The sequence below is a fragment of the Diabrotica undecimpunctata genome, chromosome 3 (assembly GCF_040954645.1).
Source record: "Diabrotica undecimpunctata isolate CICGRU chromosome 3, icDiaUnde3, whole genome shotgun sequence".
Classification (NCBI taxonomy): Eukaryota; Metazoa; Arthropoda; class Insecta; order Coleoptera; family Chrysomelidae; genus Diabrotica; species Diabrotica undecimpunctata.
The window spans coordinates 120,158,144-120,178,643 of record NC_092805.1 but is presented as its reverse complement, the minus strand read 5'-3'; positions in this window follow the sequence as shown (position 1 = coordinate 120,178,643).

Below are 20,500 nucleotides of genomic sequence, written 5' to 3'. Positions count from 1 at the left end.
TTCATATCAGGTTTGTTGAATGGATTAAAAACTCTACATCTGGTAGAAGTTAAAGAGTCAAGATAGGTTGTCATCAGTCTGACAGTATCTCACTAACATCTGGAGTTCCTCAAGGAGGCCATTCTTCTCCACTTCTTTTTAATATCGTAGTTAACGATATTACTTCCTGTTTCCTAACTAGCAAATGTCTAATGTTGGCGGATGACTTGAAATTTTAGAAAGTTATAGATAGCTTAAAAGATCAAGCATTCTTGCAAGATGAATTAGAATACAAAATTGGTGCAGTCAGAACAAACTCCACTTAAATGTAAAAAATGGTGTTTTATACGTTTTTCTCGTAAAGTTAATATAATTGAAACAAGCTTTGCTCTTAATAATCAGTCTCTGAATTATGTTTCTTCTATTCGGGATTTGGGTGTAATTTTTGATGAGAAACTTAGGTACTTTCTGTTGCCACATGAACTCTATTTCAAGAAAGGCATCTAAACTTCTTGGTTTCGTTACTAGGAATTGAAAAAAAGTATTTTTCCATTAATTCAACAAGATTAGTATATTTTTCCTTAGTTCTACCTACATATTTTTTAATACTGTTCAGTTATTTGTTCACCCTATCTTCAGAATAATATTGATAAAATAGAAAGTGTCCAGCATACATTTTTGAGATATTGTGATTACCATGTCCACACTACTATTGAAAATCATGATTATTATCGTATCGTACAACAATTATCTCTACCCTCACTCAAGTACTGTCATGATACGTCAGGAGCTCTATTTATATACTCAGTTAAAAAGATCTCTTGCTTTGTGATTGAACAAAATTTAACAATGTAACCGTTTCAAAAGATTTAAAAGAAAATCATTATAAATTTCGATTATTTTTTTTAAATAAAACTTCTAACCCCATCTATCTGTCAAGTACCTACCTGTAGCCGACTCAAGGATTCTTCTGTAATTCCCAAATATATCCGGTAGATGAGCCTATTCATCAACTTGTCACTCACGCCCAGAATCAGGCGCCATGATAGCGCTTCGCTCTTTTCTGTTAAGACCGTCCAACCGTTAAGACGTGTTTCCAAAGTGGGTCTCAATTTAGAGGTGAGCTAATAAATCCTTTTCTTGTCCATATTTCAGATAGATATTTATTTTTTTAGACCCTTATTGGAGAGGCTATAATGCTGACTTATTTCTAATACTTGTCGCAAGATAATATTGGTATGGAGTTATTCCAGATCATGGCCCAGTAGCGGTATCTTTTTATGGAATACCTAACCCCTCATATCTAGGATGGTGGTGGATTGATATCGGATGTAGCCGAATCAATGGTTTATTTGGTGACTGATTAAATAAGAAAAGAAACAGAGCAGATTAAGGTTGTACCAATTTTTATTATACCTACTTTCAAGACAACGGAAATGATTATGAACTCAAAAACATGAAATAACTATATTATTTTCAATGTAAACAAATTTCGAAATTTGAGGTTAATATATATATATATATATATATATATATATATATATATATATATATATATATATATATATATATATATATTCATTTTCTTTATAACTAATTCTTAATTTAATACGATACAAAGATTTTTTGTTTATGATAATGTTAACATAAAATAATATTTTGGTATCCCTTTGGGATGATGTAACTTTTAATGTTTTCTTTGTGTTCATTACTAAGAAATAATAAAGAATAGTTTTCTTGTAAACTTTCGATAAATCTTAATTTTTTTTTCTCGTCCCCTTCGAGGATAAACCAGGGGTGGCGTCCAATAATAAATTATAATTTCATATTATCTAATTGTGCTTGGATTTAAAATACGATATAGTTTCTATATGTTTATGAAAACCCCGCCCAACACTCTTCGACAACGAGCGATTCTGGCCTTGTATATATCATTGTAGCACGGCAGTGTTACAACAATACCAATGTAAATGTATATATATATATATATATATATATATATATATATATATATATATATATATATATATAGGTATATATATATACATTTACATTGGTATTGTTAAATTTTGTTCTTGTTTTATTTTTAGTATTTTTTTTATAGGTAGATTATGTAATATTAACAAAAAAAAAGTTTATGATATGAAAGTTTACCACTTTACAAAAATGTAAGGGTTATATCCCTTTCATTTGTAATGACATCCACAATTCTATGAGGCATAGTTTTTACCAAGTTTTCACAAAATTTGAATGTAAACGAATCCTATGTTTCTTGCAATTTTGGCTTCAATTCGTTGACGGACCTGGCAGGATGTTTTCTCAAAGCTTTTTTCATTTCGCGCCACAAAGTCTCTATCGGAAAAAGTCGGGACTGTTAGAAATTCATTCCAGAAGTAGTATGACATGGTCTTCAATCCATTTTAAACTCTTTCGTGAGGTATGACAACCTGCGGCGTCCTGTTGGAAGACAAAATCTTTCGCTGATGTTAGACGCTGTTTCGTATCGGTAAAAGAGATTCTTCTAAAATATTCAAATATTTGTCCGTATTTACAATCCCATCGATAAGATGTTGTCGCTGGCCTGAACCCTCGGGAATGAGGGAAGGTGGTCCAGTCGCACTATTCATAGGTGAAATGGACCGGAGCAGGTAAGGGTCACGGTCCGTGGACATATAGGTCGTATATGCCCACAGGCTAGAGGGAAAATACCTTTTTAAATAAATGCAAATAAATGTTTACTAAAACTAAGATTCTGCAAATAAAGTGTTAATTAGTCTTAGAACTAAGAATCTGTAAGTGAAAGTTATTAGTTATCACACCTAAGACTAATTAATACAAAAAAAGTAAAAATTAAAAAAAGTGAAAATTTTCCCAAAAGTCACAAAAATTTCGAAAAAAGGTGAAATTTCTACTAAGTCGATTTTGTCCAAAATGTGATAGAAGTGTTCGTCGTGGTGACTTCAAGACGAATCAACAAACACATTTAACGAAATATCAACACAAAGCAAGTTATTGAAAATTTTCGACTATCGAAAATTTCCTAAGTCGATGGGACCTAAAATTATTTTATTTAATTAAGTTATGTTACATCCGAAAATATTTCAAAGTCCCTAAAGGAAAAGAAATAATTTGACAGAAAGTCGCTGAAAGAAATATTATAAAAATATTATAAATTTCTTCTAAGTCCCGTTCAGGAACTTAGAGAATCTGAAAGAGAAATAATTTTACAAAATTATACAAAAATAGTCTAAATTCGTCGAAAAATACCAAATAAAGTTCGTTTATGAACTTAAAAAAAATCTGAAAGAGAAATTAAAATAACAATAATTTACGAAATTATGCTAAGTTAAAATTCCCTGAAAATATCGAATAAATCAAATAAGAAACTATTCTAAATTCGTTTAAGAACTTAGAAGAATCCTGAAAGAAATAACCAAATAATTCAAATTAGTTAAGTTAAGTTAAGTTATTAAATCAGAAATAAATATCTTACCAAAATTTCTTCTAAGTCGAAAATACTCTGAAAATATAAGAAAAATATGAAATCGTACTAAGTCGAAAATACGATTTAATTCGAAATATTTCAAGTCGAAAAAGCTGAAATAAATAGAATTTAAATATAAATTAGACTGTCTCGCTAGAGAACTTGGAAAAATCCTGAAATAAAAGGACAGCGGTTAGGACAGCAATAAAAAGAGCAGAGTTTCTGGAAACTAAATCAACCAGAAGGTCTCTAATGCCAAGAAGGCTGGTTCTGCGGATCCTTGTCCAGACCAGAACGAATTTTTGGCCGTTGTGCACCTATACTTATATGAAATTAAGTAGGTCAAGTGCTCCATGGCGCTCTGCCATTGGATCTTGCACAACAGCCAATGCTCTATTTCGGGCAATACCATTGGCTGCAATTATGGTTGCAATTAGACCAATCGTAAACCCGGAATTGAGCTTTAATTTCGGGCAATACCATTGGCTGCAATTATGGTTGCAATTTGAACAATCGTAAAGCCGGAATTGAGCTATTGGCGATAATGTAACTTTCTCATACCTCTAGATGACATGAAGCCCCAGATCATGACAGATACACGAAATTTGACTTTTCTCTTCAGACAGTCGGGATGGAAACCTTCATTTTTCCTGCGAATGACGCGACTCCTACTGTCTCCAACACACACTTCAAATCTGGACTCATCACTCCATTGTATTGAATACCATCTTAGTCTATTTTTCTTTTGTTGTAATTTTAAAAGTGGCTTTTCCTTGAATGAAATGAAATTTATTAAAAACAATTCGTACTAATTTTTTTAACTATAAAACTTACTTTGTAAGTATCAAATCCTAATTTGTGGGCCCCTCGGTGACATATTGATCTAGAAATCTGTCTTGCAATAGCGTCACTCCATAAAACGCTGAACTCCATATAATTTGCTCGTCGATTTTGCGTCGATATAATGCGTCTTAATGCCCTTCGATCTGTTTCGATAACTTTACCTCGAGCCATTGTACAAACCATAAAGGGCAAAAAACTTTACAATACTACAAAATAAATTTGACATTAACTGACAATATTATTGTTTTGATGTCATTTTTCCATAGCTACCTCTGGATTTAACGTAATTCTGAAAAAATCAACGTATGTTGATATAAGTGAATGCATAGCCAGGGTTTGGTGAATTTTTTTTATTGTTGAAAATAAATAAAAAAACCATAGGGGTAATGTTTTTAATAAATAATAATAAAAATGCCATATTAATTAATATGGCAACTTATAAAATCATGCAGAGTATAATTTGTTTATGGTAATCGACTTAAACTGCAAATTCCATAGGTGGGCCAACTGATACGAGAAGGGCCTCGTAGGTGCATGCTACATAATACACTTTAGTACCTTCTTCTTTCTATGCCGTCCCCATTAACGGAGGTTGGCGACCACATTTTTAAAAGTTTCTCTTTTGCAACGTGGAATAATTCGTCTACAGTCATGTTTGTCCAGTCTCGAATATTTCGCAGCCATGACTTCCTCTTTCTACCTATTCCCTTTTTGTCATCGACTCTACCCTGCATGATGACCTGCAGAAGACTATACTTATCATTCCTCAGTATGTGTCCAAGGTATGCAGTCTTGCGTAATTTTATTGTTCTTAACAATTTTTTGTCTCGACCTATCCTTCTCAGCACTTGCTCATTGGTGACCCTGGCAGTCCACGGAATTCTCAACATTCTCCGGTATATCCAAAATTTAAAGGCTTCAAGTTTCTTAACTATTTGCGCTTTTAATGTCCATGTTTCTACCCCGTACAATAGTTGCGACCAGACGTAACATTCAACAAACCTCAGTCTCAGCGCAGTATTCAGGTACTCAGTTGGTACTTTAGTACCAACCATCTAATTTAACTTAAAGAATTTTAAATGTAGTTACCTTTTTTCTGAAACAGTTTTCCCAGAATAAAATCATCCGGATCTGCACTTTCAACTGCCCCTTCTTTACTTTTCTTCTTTTTTTTTAATCTCTACTTTGACCAATCCTTCTACATGTTGACCATCAACTTTTCCAGATTTATTTACAGTCTTATCCTTTTTCTTGAACTTGCCTTGAAAAATCAATTTTTCGGGTTCCTTAGTTACATTTAGTTTGGCCGTTTCTGCTTTCTCTGCAATTTTAGCTAGTTCTTTGGTTTGTTTTAGTTTGTTATGCAGTTCAGCAGTCTTCTCGAAATATTTTAAAGCGTCTAAATACGGAAATCAAAAGTATTGAATATATTAATTTTGTTAATATAAATACTATTTTTCTGTTGTTATTCACAACGAATGATAGATGATTTGTAACAATGAAAAGTCTATATAGAAAAATATGCAACGTTGGAAGTCTAAAAAGTGAACATCGTAATTTATTTATTTATTTATTTAATATACGGTATAACCCCATTAACAGCTTAAATTACAATATACAATATCACAGTTAGGATTCAAAACTTGAAATTTCTTAAAATATAAAATCAATATTAAAAACTTAAAAAAAATGTGACTAAAAATCTTACATACTAAAAAAACAAACAAAATATAACAAGAAAAAATTCAACAATCCCAATATAAATATCACAAAGCAAGAGATCTTTTTAACTAAGTTAAAGTTATATTGAAAATATCAAAATCGAGAACATTTAATAGCCCCATGTATCTATCCAATGGATTGTGAATACCATAGGTTGTTCTGTGGAAAGGAATATTCAAAACATTGTGGTAACGTAGAACTTGATGGAGAACATTAAAGTTAATCTGGCTTAACAGGTTTGGACAATCAATAAATTCATGTATGATCTTATAAATATAATTATAGCTCCTGACATATCACCACGGTTTTTGAGTGAGGGTAAAGATAATTGTTGTTCGATACAGGAATAATCACGATGTTCAATAGTAGTGTGGACACGGTAAGCACAATACCTCAAAAATTTATGCTGCACTCTTTTTATGGTATCAATATTGTTCTGAAAATAGGGTGACCAAATAACTGAACAGTATTCCAAAATAGTTCTAACTAAGCAACAATACACTGATCTTGATGAATCAATGGAGAAATACTTGCAATTCCTAGTAACGAAACCAAAAAGTTTAAATGCCTTTATTAAAATAGAGTTTATGTGGTCACAGAAAGTAAGCTTCTAATCAAAAATAACACCCAAATCCCGAATAGAAAAAACATAATTCAGTGGCTGATTATTAATAGTATAGCTTGTTCCAATTCTATTAAATTTACGAGAAAAACTTATAAAACAACATTTTCTACATTTAAGTGGAGTTTGTTCTGAATGCACCAATTTTTTAGTCGGTTAAGACATTTTATAGCAAGGCTTGATCTTTTAAGCTATTTATAACTTTGCAAAATTTAAGTCATCTGCCAACATTAGACATTTGCTATTTAGGAAACAGAAAGTGTCATTAACGAAGATATTAAAAAGAAGTGGAGAAGAGTGGCCTCTTTGAGGAAATCCAGATGTTACTGAGATACTGTCAGACATATGACAACCTATCTTGACTCTTTGACTTCTCCCAGATGTAGAGCTTTTAATCCATTCAACATACCTGACATGAAAGCCTACATTAATTAATTTGCTCAAAAGTATTTGGTGATCTTCACGATCAAATGCTTTGGAACAATCTGTGTATATTGCATCTACCCGTTTATCTTCCATATGAGATAATATATCAGATCGATAGGAAACCAAGTTTGTTGCAGTGTATTTTTTGCTATGAAAACCATTGAGATATTAAGCCTTTATATAACCAAGAAAGTTGCTTTGCTATAAAACAGTCGAAGAGCTTAGGGATCGCAGATTGTATACAAAAGCTACGATAATTTTCAATATTGTCTTTCTGACGATTTTTAAATATAGAAACAACATAACTTTCTTTTCATAAAGAAGGAAAAATACAGGTTTCCAGAGATCTATTTAACAATATAACAAATAGCATTACACGGGTACAGACACACGTTTTTAATAAAAAATTAGGCACACCATCTGGACCAGCAGTAAGCTTATTAGGCAGCTCATTTATGCTATTAAAAATTTCAGTCATAGTAATATTAGAAGAACAAATATTTGTACTAAAGTTGCTATTTAATGAATGGATAGGTATATAAAAGTTGTTGTTATTTAGTGAATACACATTTTGGAAGAAGTTCATAAATAAATTAGCTATGTCTTGACCATTTATAGCAGATTGGACTTGATAAAGGAGGATTTAAATAGGTTATGACTAGATCGCTTATCATTGATGTACTTCCAAAATGATTATGGATCATTTCTTAGGCCAGTATATATACCTTTAATATAGTAGCTGAAGCAAATTTCAGACAGTTGTTTACATTTATTAAACGAACGATTATTAACCTAAATATAGTGAGCATATTTTTTCTCCAGAGTCAGTCTTCTAAGAGCAGCAGAGAACCCTTTGAGAAAAGTTAAAGTTCTATATTTCTTCAATGACACAAAGTAAGCAATTCCTATGGAGAGAATTTCATAGAATAATTTTGTAGCAACATCAATATCAGTAACCATACATATTTGCCAGTTTATGGAAGCAAGAAAGTTGTTAAGCGCAATGTAATCGCCATTCCGAAAATCGTAAAACAACTCATCATAAACCAACTTATTTCTATTTGTTGCTTTCACATCGAGATTTAAGCAACATTCATAACCCACATGATGGATGCTAGGATCTACAAAGGGATCACTTGCTTTTAAGACCTTAGCCTCTAACATTAAAAAAACTAAATCCAAAAATACATTAAGATTATTTAATTCTGACTGTTATTATTGGTTAAGATCTACCCAAAAATTAAACTAATATCAAATAATGTTAGTAGTAACAAATAGTTTTCTTTACATGTTTTTAGCATTTACTACCTACGTATGTTGTGTCATTTATGGGCATAAATACAGCTACAGACACCAATAAGTATGGTCTCAACTAAAAGGGTAAAGGAAGAATACTATAGATATGGGAGAATACATAGTAGAAAACAATACTCGGCATGGTACTGGACCTGACAAGTGAAGAAGTTAGAATAGTTCAGTGAATAAAATAGATAATTAGGTTAAATAAATCCAAAAATATATCCATGAGGCATGCTATCCACGAGAGCACTATACTAGTACTATATAAGTAATACTACTTAGTTAATTTCAGAGTTTTAGGTTATCCACAAGAGAAAAACCATTTTTTTGCACAGATAGCCTAGACGAAACAACCGCGATTACTGAGCATTGAGCTCGCGCACCATTAAGTACGGTCTTGGTGGCCAGACCCTTCGTATGGTCGGCTGGCGATGTGAGCAAACACCGTTGGCCACATCGACAGCCGATCGTCCGACACACACAAAACCCCTATGTGGAGATCCGGTGACCAAGGCCAAAAACCAACGTCACTGGCTCGCTGGACAGACACACATTTGGAAAAGAGCGTCTAAGACAAAGATTAAAAAGCAAGTAAAGTCTCCATATTACATGTCTGAGATTGGGGAGGGGTGGAGGTAGCTTGGAGGTCAGGGAGGTACCGTCTCCACGAGGCGTGACATATTTGATCCTCGGACATGAAAACAGTTTACTCCGGAAATCTCATGTCCCCTGGAGTTTGGATTTTCTTAGTTGTGTATCTGTGTGTTTCTCAGGAAATGCAGGATGGTGGTATTTTATTTTAATCCGCGTCACCGTCAATTATGTCTTTGTTTAATACTGCTTTTCTTACGATGCCTATCCGTTACAGATGTTCTCGATCAGCATGGCTATCCTTATTTTGCTTGCACCTATTCGGAATAATCCGGTTGTAGACGTATTAAACCACTTTCTCAGGTTTTAAAGTCAAGATATTCTTCTTCTCTCTGGTCCCCTCCTTCCAAATACCTTGTCCTTAAGAATTAGTTGCAACAAGCCATACCTCTGTTCATTTCTTATAACATGGACAAGATATTCTAATTTGCGCTCTTTGATTGTGTTAATTATTCAACATTTCTTGTCCATTCTACGTAGGACCTCAACATTAGTCTCACGATCCACCCATGAAATTCTTAAGATGCGTCTGAGGCACCAAATCTCGAAGGGTTTGAGCTTTTTTAAAGAAACTACGGTAAGTGTCCACGCCTCTACTTCGTATAATAACGTAGAAAATACATAGCATCTTATGACAAAGATTTGTGTACTAAGTGGTAAATCGTGACTTCTGAAAAAAAACTTCATATTTACGAACGCTGATTTTTTCACTAGGTAGTAAAATTTACGAATTATCTTTGTAGCAGGTAAGGTGTATTCGTAATAAATAAATTTTAAATTTGATAGTTTGATTTTTGCATAAACTATGAAATTTTGCTAATATTACATCTTATTTGTCAAAAAGAGGTATCTGGTTAAATTGTTTTACACTTTATGAAGATGCGAGATTGTTTCTTCATTCAATAATATTTTTCACTTCTCTGTTATATGCCTATTTTTGATGTATTCTTCCACTGGTTCCGTCTTTCCTCCTATCCTATCTTTAATCAAATTATTATTGTTCCTAGTGGTAAGTACTCTAGTGCAATCTCAATAATTTCTCGCTCTTTCTCGCTTGTCCTCTTTGTCTATCATAAAGTCCACATTAAGGGTCGGTGAATGTTTAACCTTAATGATTATTTTTACCATCTTAGGAACTGCCCACTAGTAAAATTGGAGGCTGGTCATAAATGTATTGGCTAATTAAGAACTTTTGTTTAACAACTACCTTGACCCTTAAGAGACAAATATGTTTATGTTACTATAAATATAGTACAAGAGATATTAACATTAATTACAATCTCTGTTGCGACCAAAGCGCTGCAGTACAAATAGATGGAAAGAAAACCGAAGATAAAAAAATAAAGAGAGAGGTTCATCAGGGTTGTGTACTCTCGCCATTTTTTTTAACATATACTCAGAAGATATTTTGAATAAAGCCTCTGATGGTTATAATTATGCCATTAAAATTAAGAGAGGCCCAATTATTCTGGGAGAGACCACATAGTAGTGCTAATAATAATAGTAATAATGATAACAACCTGTGAGCATCTGTATAAGATCTGACATGACGGCCGAAAGCTATGCTATTTTGACATCTAAATGCGTACAAAAATTTTTGGGAGGTACTCCGACGTATTAAATCACCTAGGGCTCGATAACATGGAAAGAGTCCCCAATCCTTTTGATACCGTAAGTATCTGGGATGAGTGAATTTTCCCCTTAGAGGGAGTGTGAGCCATATGGCTAAATCTGAGATAATAACCTGTAAACACCTGTATAAGATCTAAAGGCAGAAAGCTGCACTACTCTCGACATCCAGATGCGTACAAAAATTTTTGGGGTATACTTCGACGCATAAGTCACTTTGGGCTCGATAACACGGGAAGAGTCCCATCAGACCTCAATCTTTTTGATACTGTAGGTATCTGGGATGAGTTCATTTTCTCCTTAGTGGAATGTGAGCCGTATAGCTAAATCTGGATAATAATAATAACAATATCGTATGACTTTTTACTTTTCGGACAGTTCGGGCGCTAACTGCATCTTTAACCCTATTTCAGGTAACTAGTGTTTTGCATTCTGGCGAGAAATTTGCGACGCAATTTGTTTCATTTAACTTAATTAAAGTAGCTTCTTTGATTTTTCTATTTTTACATACTATTTCTTTCAGGATTAGGTCACCTCTATGCTCATTTTAGCTAGCATACTAGCATCATCAACAAATGACCTTGAATACATCATGAACATACTAGATACTTTAGTCGTGAATATGGACTTAAAATTAATTTACAGAAGACCAAGGTAATGATAATCGATAGAATCAGAAATAACCAGCCGGAAATACGAAACGTAGCGGGGTTTGAAGTAGTAAGCCGTTTCAATTACTTAGATTCTGTTATCACAAACAATGGTGGATGCGAAGAAGAGATACGTCGACGTCGTCGACGCCTTCCAATGGCCAGATCAGTAACGGTCAAACTTACTAAAATCTGGAAAGATACGGTCATAACCAGGAACACGAAACTGTTGCTAGTACGGACGCTTATCTTTCCTATTGCTATCTATGCATCAGAAACTTGGACCATTAAAAAGTCCGACTCACGACGTATAATGGCCTTTGAAATGTGGGTATATCGTAGAATGATGCGCATACCCTAGACAGCACATCGCACAAAATATTGACAGAACTCGACATCAATACTAGGCTTACCACAATCATTAACCAAAATATATTGAGGTACTTTGGACACATTAATAGATGAATGGAAGGCATGGAGAGGTTGGTGGTTGAAGGCAAGGTGGAAGATAAAAGAAGCCGAGGAAGATCGCCACTCCGATGGTCAGACCAAATAAAGTGCGCTACCGGTTACTCTCTGTCTGAGGCAGCACACCGCGCCCAGGAGAGAGAAGAATGGATAGCAACCATTCGTCAAATAACGTCACCACATCCTTACGAAGGATAAAGAATAGAGGAGGAGGATGCTCATTTTCCCATGCAAGCCTACATATATTTGAGAACTATTAAATTGTCTATATATGTCTATGTGATAACCCAGTCGCTGTCGCTCGTTTCACAGCGATATCCGACACCTAAATGTTTTGGCAGAAACCTAAGAGTGGTATAGATAACACTGAATCTTTCTTCTGGAATATCAGTTATCTCGACTTTTGTAGTTCCTTATCTTAGACGCCATTTTCTTATTATTTCATCAATAATATTAAATAAAACAAGGTTCAATTTGTCTACCCAACCAAATTCAAAATTTGCCCCCGTAGATACTCACATACAGTTGGTAAAGGGTATTCTAGAAAAAACCTTAAGTAATAACACAGTCGCTGGCGCTCGTTCCACAGTGATATTCGACGCCTAAATGTTTCGGTAGAAACCTAAGACTGTTGTAGATGACACTGAATCTTTCTTCTGAAATATCAGTTATCTTGACTCGTTTTGTAGCGTTTTTCTTGAGAAAAATAAAATCTTCTTATCTTCTTAGTATTCTTAGTATTCTTCTTAAATTCTTAGTTTTACTTTTATCTTATCTTTTTGATATATCTTTTGTGGTGTCATTCGTTATGTTTTAAATGCGTAGGTAAGTTCCATCTAATATATTATGGAAGTTAATTTATCAGGGAGTTAGCAATTTAAAAACTTTTTTTCTTCGTTTTTTATAGAGGCCTTTAATTTCACTTAGTGTTATGTCATAGAATATTCTTTATAATGTTAATAAAGTTGCGTTTTGGCAAAGAAGTGTAATATTTGTCTTTTTTAGTTGATAAAGACTTTGATGACTTTTCAGTTAATTTTCTAAAATCGTATTGATTTTATTTTTTGTTAAAAATATTAATTTTAGCTTAGTAACTTTACATCTCAGTAAGTCAAGGTTTTTAACTCCTCCTACCAGATCATTGAGTAGATTTACTACCTCAATGATCTTGTTGCCGGTCCTAAGCCCAGATAAAGGAGGAAGGTTCTTGGGCGAGATTAGCATTCTATCCAAGTTAAAAAACCTTGTCTTTTTTAAAAAAATATATCAGAAAAAAAATTATTTACCTTTACGGTATTTAATATTTAAAATCTAGCGCCATCTAGGAAAGAAAATCTAAACTACCGGCATCTGACATTTCATTCATATTTTGTACTTGAAACGATACCTTTAATTAATCCTAGAACAACAACGTGAAAGTAGGGTTACGATACTATATAACAACGTTCGCTCCGTGCGTGACTGACGCGACACCTACCGCCTTCATCTGACAGTTTTGGACCTACCAATTTTCAGGTTAAACATATGACATATGTTTGACATTGACAATACATGAGAAATTGAATATTAATAATAATTAACTTTTTAATTATATTTTTTCAGTTTATGTACAAAATTAATGTAGTATTAAAAACTGGGTTTCTCGAAATTCATCATAATATATCTTTTCAACCATAAACGGAAAAGAAAGGGAAAAACCTAGTACTGGCAAATCAACTTTTTCACGTGAAAGAGCATATTAGTATTTAAAAACAGTAATAGTAAAAGTTATGATATAAAAGCTAAAGTCATCAGGCACTCTTAGCTTGAAGCCTTATAAAATATCATTTAAGGTAAATTATTTAAATTTTTCCTATTTCAATTGCATAAAAATGAAGTTATGTGATATTTACTTTTTCATATTAATAGCACGGATCCATCTTTTTCTTTTCTCTAATTTATATGTAATCTTTGAGAACCTATAAAAACTACACTTACTATTTTTGCTATTATTAGTACAAATAAATACGCAATATGCACATATTTTGGATAAAATTTATGCGTAAAAAGGTAGGTCCAATTTTGTCATATTTCGCCGCAACGCACGCTGGCATCGTTTCAAAGTACCCCTACCATGGTCACGCACGGAGCGATCCAAAAGAACTGGCCAGAAAGCATAACAAAAATACATTATTTTTCAAATAAAGTGTTTTTATTTTTAGTTATATACATATATATTCCTAAATTTTATACAAAAATGTTTTTGCATAAATAACAAATGAGAAACTTAAACTAAAACTGTGGTACTGGATAAAAGTATAAAAAAATATTGACGATAGTTTTTGACAAAATGCAACAACTGAACAAATTTTTTTTATATGTAATGACACTTAACAAACCAAAGGATAACTTTGGTTATCACTGTGTACCAAAGGACACACTTTTATAAACAAAAAGTAATTTCTTGCAGTCACTGCAAATGCACAGACGGTGTTCGGCGTAGACCATTTTCGGGCAGTGCTCATATTTTATCGCGCGCTTTTCGGTTTTTGCTTCTGGGGCAAAAGTCACAGCGACCCATTGAACCTTGAGGCTTTTGTTCTATTATTTCTTCATCTTTACAATTTAAAATGTCTTTGATACTGCTGCGGATTTGTCTTGGCAAGTGATTATTATACATTCGTTCTTTTAAACAATCTTTAACCAAAATGAACGACATCTCCTTTAGAAAGTTTGATCGGGACAGTGGTTTATTAATATTTATTTTAAGTATGACCTAACTGTTGACTCCTGCAATATCCAACATGTCATAGAAAATTCGCAATGGCGATCTGCAAGTGTTTCTGGCGACTGTTGTTAAATGACAGAGTTGATCAAACGTATCTACACCATCTTTTGTACTATTGTAGAACAAGATTATCTCTGGCTTTTTCGATTCTTCATCTACATCATCTTGAGTATGAATAGACGATAAAAGAATGACGTTTTTATTTTTTTTTTGGAACGAATGACACTTAAAGTTTTTCTCATCAAAAGCAAATAGAGATGATGAAACTTGTTTTTCTTTTGTTCCAATTAGTTGTCGTGGTATTTCTGACTTGTTTTTTCTAAGCGTTCCCACTACTGTAAGGCCTTTTTCTCTTGTTCAGTTGTAAGATGTAGTACATATTGTGTTGAAATTGAATATTGTGAACAACGGACTTTTTTTCCCACGTAAGGCTTGGCTGAACACATGTAATATGTCTTGGTATCACACATTGTTACTATTTTGAGCCCATATTTGTCAGGTTTATTAGCAATGTACATTTTAAATGGTCATCTACCTCTAAAACCTAACAAACTTTCATCAATGGTGACATATTCGGACGGGGTGTACATCTGTCTACAGCTATTCACACATAACTTAACAAGCTGGATAAGTTTTTTTGGAACTGAAAGTTCTGCTACTGCATTCCACATCTGATCCCTTTTAATGCTGTCGTACGCTTGCCGGAAATCTAAAAAGAGATTATGGATAGTTCTATTAGTCAAGAGTTCTCAATTAAAATATTTTTTTAACAATTGTAGATCTTCTTGTAGATAATCTGGATGAGAAAGCCTTAAAACACGTTCTTTTAATCCTGTTATAAGGTTCATTTTCATCTTGTTTGGATGTTGTGAGTAATAGCTTATAAATCTATTACTACACATGGGTTTTCTGAACCATCTGGTTTTCAACACATTATCTGTAGTTCTTCCAATTCTTATGTCAAGGAATGGTAGAAAATTATCCTCGTCTTCCTCAACTGTGAACTGTATATAGTATAGTAAAAAAACCATGATGTCAAGTCAGACGTGCATCAGCTTATACTTTATATTTACTTGGATTATATGCAAAAAGTTTCTTATTTTAAAAATTTAATGACTGTAGATGACAATTGATTGGATCTCCCGTCGCATGCGACGGGCAAATTTACTAGTTTTAAATAAATAATAATTGTATAGCATGAGTCACATATGAACTACTAGATTATTTATTAAACTTTACCTATATTAAATCGAACATTAAATCTCAAACAATTTAATAATGAATTAAGATAAAGTAATGGAATGTTTGGATAAGCATTGATTGATGTATTGAAATCAGTGATAACCACATTTTCATTTTTGTTTTAAAATATGTTTAGTCATATAACCTATATTATTTAAGTTCAATTAATTAATTAACGTCCGTTTACCTGTCCGCAAAAAATGAAATGTCTGAAACTATACATCCGATTTTAACTAAAGTTGATATATTGTTAGATATGAAGTCAAAACTTGTGAAATAAATTTGGTCCATTGTTTTCAGTTCACACACACAGTAGTGTAACAATGCTTCAAGGGCATTGCATATCCGTAAGGAACATTCGGTTAACCATGAATAGTGTTGAAGAGGATTGATACCTGTCTAGCCAGAGGTTTTACCATCGGGGACTACTACTCTGTGTGGAAACTTGTAAAATGAAACTTTGAAGAAGCTCTATCAAGCAATAAGATGAAAACGACCAAAGAAACTCTCACGTGGTGACATTCATCTGCACGACAATGATCGGTCAGATGCTGCCAAAGTAGTGAAAAAAAATCTACAACGAAAGAAATGAAGGATATTCGAACATCCACCCTATATTTCCGATTTATCGCCTTGCGATTTTCAGATATTTGAGTCACAGAAAAAAGCTCGTCACAGAAAAAAGGTCATCGCGTTTATTCGGATGAAGAAGTACAAAATGTAAAATAATTCCATGGATGTGTAGACACATCCACAAGCATTTTTTAAGCAGGGTAAACATCAGCTGGTGGAAAAATGGGTTATGTGCCTTAATTGTAGTAATTATTTGTAGATAAATTTGCTAATATATTTTTTCTGAAACCAAGATGGGTATCAGTTGGACAAGCCCTGTATGTTCGATCACAAGTTACAGATAATCTTTGTTTAATATATATATATATATATATATATATATATATATATATATATATATATATATATATATATATATATATATATATATATATATATATATATATATATATATAGCTATGTAACAGCGTAGCAAGGCGCTGCGTGACATATTGACATATACACAACATGGTTAACTTCAGGCCAGACAACATAGGTTGAACAACTTGTCATGGATTGACACTTGTCTAATTTTTGGAGATATTTGATATGGTTGTAAAATATAAGTTTACTAGTATATATGATTGTTTGACTTGTAAACACATAAAGTATAAAACATGGCGCAGTCAAATAGCTAATTGGGTTACAGTCGAAAAGCTAAATTTTTCCATAAAAGGAAAAGAAACTTGGAGAACGTAGCGAGGCACGATGTAGCCTAACCTAAAATGTCAATGGGAATAAGTGTAACACTATCACCAGATTTTGACCTACAGAGTCAAAATGTGGTAAGTGAATGGCAGTTCTGGAAAAGCAGTTTCGAAGATTATTTACTAGCAACTGGACAAGACCAGTCAGAAGATAAAATAAAACTGTCAATTTTAAGAAATATAATTAGGACTGAGTCTGCCAAAATTATGTCCATATTCGCCATCCCAGAGGCCGAAACTAATAAGCACGTCTTAATAATGTCACTTATCGACAAATATTTTAATTCAAGAATGAACGTATCATTTGAAAGATGTGCCGTACATTTTCTTCCCAGAGAGCTGAAGGCCTTCCCCTTCTTCTTCTTTGTTGTGGTATGTAATTAGCTTTCTTTGTCCATCTATCTTCATTAATTTTCTTCACGTGACCATACCAACCATACCACATTACTTGTCTCGTTTCAATTCTGTCTCATTTCTAATATCTTTATTCCTGATATGATCTTTTTTGGATACACCACACACTCTCCTTAAAAAATCCATTTCTACTCCTTCTGTTCTTTTTCTATCTTTTTTCGTGATCTGCCAAACTTCTGCCACATAAGTCATAATACCCATAGTACATAAAAAAAATAGTAGTGCAAGAGAGATAGGACATCGGTGAAGTCTGTTTTGACGATTCCACTCGTATGTAATGGCGGCGGCGCGACAGTCACTCTAGGTGTTGCTATGACATAGCGGGAGACGCATGTGCCGTGGTAGAATTGAAATTTAAGTGAAGATAATGAATAAATGAATCAATCATACAATGAATGGAAGCAATTAGAAGATCAAAAGAATTTTAAAGATTCCATATGAGTCCAGTAAATAGAAAACGCTATTTTATTCGTTTAAAATGGAAATATGAGACTGTAAACACAAATTATTTACAAAAAAGCAGACATTTTTGTAAAACATGTATATAATATAAGAAGCATAGGATATTATATTATTAATGAAGAAGCTTTTCAAAATAGATTGAAAAGAACGATAACATGCAAATTGTAGGTTTATACTGGAAATAATTTAATTACATTTATCACCTGTACTTACAAAATTGTTTTCTCCTACTTTCATATTTTCTATGAGCAATTAATTTCATAGGATCTATCCTAGTGCATTCTGGTTTACTTTTAAGGAAGTTAATAAATTTCTGGTCTCTGCCATTTACAATATTGCATTTACACCACATAATACACAAAGTCCCATAAATTTACATATTTCCGTCTTACTACACTATAATATCATGGTAACCTTTTATTTTGTTCCATTTCAACGATCGTGGAAAAATGTTTAAAACTTTTTTTACAATTCAAGATGATTACAATAAAGACAAAACAAAATTAAATTATTGTAATGGCGTACCAACACCATTATTCATTCATTCACCTTTTGATCTTCTAATTGCTTCCATCTGTATCTACCTTGTGCTGTTAAGTTTAGAGAAATGATGTTTAGGTATACCCTTTTTGTTCCATTGTTTTACTTTTATTTAAATAGTTACATATTTCACTTCAATTATACATAGTTACATATTTTCCTTTTATTGTACATAGTTTCATATTTTACGCATAAAAATAGTTTATTTTTTATTTATATATGTTTGTGTATAAAATACATTAGATAAATAATAAAGCTCTAACATATACACTGGGGAGCATTGGGCTCGAAGGAGTGGTCCCTAATTTACTAGGACCAATCCTTCTCACCTCAATGAATTGTATGCCTGAATGTCCATATGGGTGTGCAAGTCTCCGCAGGTAGGGCTTACTTATTTTGGTTGCTTGCTTGTATGTAATTCCATATATCATTTTGTAGGTTGCAGTGAATAGATGGTTAAGTTCAGAATGAAACCTAGTTTCGTGGACACAGATTCCTATACAGGGATACAGGTGAAGACCACCATAATGGCAGTGATGACTTAGATCTATATAATATATTATACCTCTGTGATTCCGTAAATTTATAAATTACAGAAATAAATAAATTTTTAAGAATATCTGTTTTTTACGTTGATGTTTTAATGTAATGGAAAACAGATATAGTCATAAAATAATAAATAAAAACTTATCCTGTACCAAAACATATGTCTCTATCTAATATGTTATACAATTATGGTATATCAAATTGCATAAATGTATACAACATTTTTGGACAGAGAATATATTTTAGCATAGAAAAAGTTTTTATTTATTATTTTATGACTATATTTATTTTTCATATAAAATTCGGAACATTTTGAATTTCCCGCCTAAAATTCAGTATATCCTTTTTGAATTTCCCGCCTTAATTTCAGATCCTATATTTTGAATTTGCCGCTAAATATTTTAGTTCCCGATTCCGAACTTATTTGGCGCTAGAAACTGTCTCCCCACTTTTTCTCCGGCACTTACCTTACTAGGTGGATATATACTCTGATAATACCAGCCCTAATATTTTGGAACAAGCAGTTATTTTTCGAATTTAATGGGAATTTACCCAAATTCTTTTGTTTAATTTTTTTTATTGTAAATATAAAATTACCAACATTTTTTATGATGTATGGAATTATTTTTGGCTTAATTATATATTTTATATTGACTACTATTTAGTTAATAGTTTGATAATCGAAAACTGTTGACAACTAAATATTGGAACGTTTTTTTCTTTTCCTCATTTTTCTTAAATTTTATTATCCTGGCGTAAAGAAGGCTTTGAAATCAAACATACGAGTAGGTAGTACGTTGTCAACAATAATTGTCACGCGTCATTTGAGTATGAATAAAGACAACCGTCAGTTTTATTACGAGTAAAATATAATAATGGCACGTGGAAACCCTACTGATGAAAAATTTCGAGAAATTATTATTCATCATTACCATGAAGGGAAAACGATGCGTGAGATTTCCAATGAATTGACTGTAGCAACAACTACTGTGTTTAATATAATTAAGACATATGGTGAAACTGCCAGTATTGATGTTTGCATACAAAACCTGTTTCTCGAGTTTCTCAAATGAGTGTAAAACATTTAATTAGAATACGTAAGTCGAGAAGAAGAAATACACTACGAGAAGTAACTTCTAGAAGAAATAGAAAAACTGGGATGTACGTTTCCAGAAAATCATGTCGTAAATATATCCACAAAAGCGGTCTTAGCTTTTATAAGATATGTTTCATAGGTTCTTCTTTGCGATATAAATTTTCTATGTTTTGATTTCTTCGAGTAGGTGCATCTTCGAGAGCATTTGTGCTAAATCAAAACTTTCGTGGACCAAACATAACTGGCACAAAGTTATCTATAGCGACGACGGCAAATTTGATTTCTGTGCGGGAGATTATCGAAAGCGTGTGATTCGAGAAAACGTGTGATTCGAGATGCAA